This window comes from Pteropus alecto, unplaced genomic scaffold, assembly GCF_000325575.1.
Source record: "Pteropus alecto unplaced genomic scaffold, ASM32557v1 scaffold87, whole genome shotgun sequence".
NCBI classification, from domain to species: Eukaryota; Metazoa; Chordata; class Mammalia; order Chiroptera; family Pteropodidae; genus Pteropus; species Pteropus alecto.
In genome coordinates, this window is record NW_006443225.1 from 22,820,460 (window position 1) to 22,823,608 (window position 3,149).

A 3,149-nucleotide genomic window follows, 5' to 3' on the forward strand; every position below is an offset into this window, starting at 1 on the left:
GTGGATCCTTGGTACACGGTATGCCTCAGCTCTCTGCTCTACTTGTCTGTATGCTAAGTAACTGTCAGAGCCATTGAATAGTGGCTCTTGCCATTGAAGGGCTTAGAGAGAGTTTGCGGGTCAGGGTGAGGTTTGCACGTAGACCGAGCCGCCTCGGACGACACCTCTTCCCGCCTCTTAGGGGGATTTCCACGCGCGCTGCTCCTCTGGGGCCCGCCCCAGACAGCGTAGGCTCCGGCTTGGGAAGGTCTGTTTGGAGCTCAGCAGTGCCCCCTTGAAGGAACATCTCGGTGCCAGTCATTTATTACGTAGCTGGTGAGGGCCAGAGGGGCCGTGGCCCGTGCTCCCTGCCACGCCCCCTGCCCGTGCCTTCGCACCTCGCCCTGCGCGTACCCCGTCAGCGACGCCGAGTCAGTCAAGTGGGAGAAATGGCACGGCTCCCACTGCGTCCCCCAGAAGGGCGCTCAGGCCATCGGCGGCTCCTCGGCACCTGCAGGCGTGAGAGAACCCGAGTGTCTGGGGGACCAGGGCGGGAGGCCCAGGTGGGTGCCCCGAACTTGCCCCCTGCGTGCCGAGGTTGCTCACTGGTGTAGAAAACCGTCAGCTCTTACGAGTAACGCCCGGAGACGCCTGTGTGTGTCCGCCCAGCGGCGGGGTTGTCGGCACCCGTGGGCCTTTGAAGCAAACCCAGGAAGTGAGTGTTAAAGCGGCCTGGCGACTCAGCAGGGGCTGGAAACGCGTTGTCGAATAGCTTAGTGTATTCGAGAGGCTGTTCGTCGTGCTTCTGTGTCTGGAGCTGGAACACACTGCCGCGTTAACGTGCCGACGTAGGGGAAATGTTCTTGCTTCACTCTCAGAGGCCGTTTCGACCGTTTAACTGCACGCTGAAGAGTGCAGCCAAGCCGCTGTCCCCTTGCCGCTCCTCCCCCCGACGTCTGGAGCGGCCCCTTCCCAGGGTAGAATGACTTCTGGTGCCAACCCGTCCAGCGGCCAGGGCGCCTCGCCTGGCTCAGCAGGCAGCTGCAGCCCGGGCATGGGCGTAGCTGAGGTGAGCACAGTCGCCTGCTAGGTGCCAGGGCAGTGTAGGTGGACATTAACTGAAAGGCGCTTTGTGGTTCTTACCAAAACAAGGTGTGTGGAACCTTTTTGATCTCTGTAATCGGAAGGGACTGAAAACATCCACGAGTAGGAATGTTGTGACCCTAAAAAGCCTGAGCACCCAGCCAGTGTGGTCTCTGTCCCCAGGCATGCTGGACTACACAATTATCATGCAAAAAAAAAAAACACCCACACACAAAAAAACGCACATGCCACAAGCCTCACAGGGAGACATTCATACAAGAAATTTTAAAATGCAGTTTTATCAAAAAATCCATCCTCCCACAGGACCATGGGCCCTCTGGGTGTACTCGTCAGAATGAAACAAGCCCATGTGAAGCATCTACGTGCTGTGCCAGGTGCCCCACGGAGCACATTGGACTGACAAACTTCTCATTCTGGAAGGATTTAAAGCCAAAGACAGAATTTAAAATTGCAGCCGTGGTCTCGTAACGAGAGCCCTCTGGGAGTCAGGAGAGCCACCCTCCCGCGTTTGTGGCACGAGCTCCGTGCAGTCATTTCACTGTGAGCAGACCGGACCCCCGACACTCAGCCCTAAGTGTCTTCCGGCAGAGAAAGTTAGAGACGCTCCAGAGCCACACACTGTAGAACAGACTGTTCTTGCACTAAGACATAAAAGTGGTTCTAGATTTTAAAGCAAGACACAAAAATAATGATAACTGTATGATGGAAAGATGGATGCAGAAATGGAGAAAGAAAAAACAATCGGCAACAACGGATTTTATTTTTTTATTTATTTAATTTTATTTTTTTTAGGTGAGGCAACCCTTGGCTGACCTCACAGATTGCAAGGATCTTGTCAGCTTCCGGTCCCTTATTTATTTACTTATTTTTTATTATCTACGCCTATAGCACCTGGTCTTCCTAGGTGGGCTCCCATCCAAGTACTCACCAGGCCCGACCCTGCTTAGCTTCCAGATCAGATGGGTCTGAGCTTGTTCAAGGTGGCGTGGCCGTAGACTGACAATGGATGTTGAAGATAAAGCTGGTTAAAATTGGTCTGTGGAACAATCTGAGAAAGAATTAAGAAAATTTTATTTACCGTAACATCGAAAAGAATAAAATACTTAGGAAGATACTTAACAACAACAACAAAAACCCCTTCAAGACTTTAATACTGAGACCCACAAAACGGCATTGAAAGAATTTTAAAATACTGGAAAAAATGGAGAGACGTCCTGCGCCGATGGATTGGAAGACTTAGGATGGTTAAAATGTCAACACTTCCCGTTGTCCTACGGATGCAACTTGTATCCGGTCTTCGTCAAAACGCCAGCTGGCCTTTTTCGCAGAAATGGACAAGCTGACCCTAAAACCCATATGGAAACGAAGGGATGTATTTGTGGGGCGTTACTCAGCCCGCCCCACCAGGTGTGTTTTGAAAAGGAACGAAGACATACAAATTGGACCCCACGTAAAAATTCGTACGCAAATGTTCTTAGCCAAATTATTTATAACAGCCCGAGAACGGAAGCAGCCACGGTGCCAGTGGTGCAGCCGTGTAACGCAGCGTCGTTCGTCCATGGCAGGGAATGACACACGGACACACACGTACCTGGAGGAACCTCGGCCATGTTAAGCTAAGTGAGGGAAGCTGGGTGCAAAGAGCCACGTGCCGCAGGGCTTCCCCGAAGAGGCGAACCTGCAGGGACGAAGGCGGCTCGTGTCTGCCAGGAGCCGCGGGCAGGCGGGAGCAGGGCCTGGGGTTCCTCACGGGCGGTGGAAGCTCGCAGGCCGGAGGGCGATGACCGCCAGGCAAGCAGGCCGACGGCCTCGGTCGCACGCTCGCCAGCCCACGTTGCTCTGACGGGTCTTGGATTTACGGGTCTCAGTAAGTGTAGGTGCTGTCGCTCTTGCTAACTGTCACTGTAGAAGAAGCCGAAAATCTGGGCTCCTCCAGGGAGGCCTCCCAGACCAGCCTCGCGGCCGGAAGCGAGCCGGCCTGGCTCTGGAGTGCTCGGCACGCACCTGCTGTGGAACCTTCCTCCGCTTTCTCTGAGATCTGCTGAGGCCGCAGCCAGGCCTTGCAC

General features: G+C 54.1%; 1 pseudogene; it reads right to left on the reverse strand.

Annotated features, from left to right (window-relative positions):
- Nucleotides 1-1,962: 1,962 nt before the first annotated feature.
- LOC112472678 lies at nt 1,963-2,080 on the reverse strand (annotated as a pseudogene).
- Nucleotides 2,081-3,149: the final 1,069 nt, after the last annotated feature.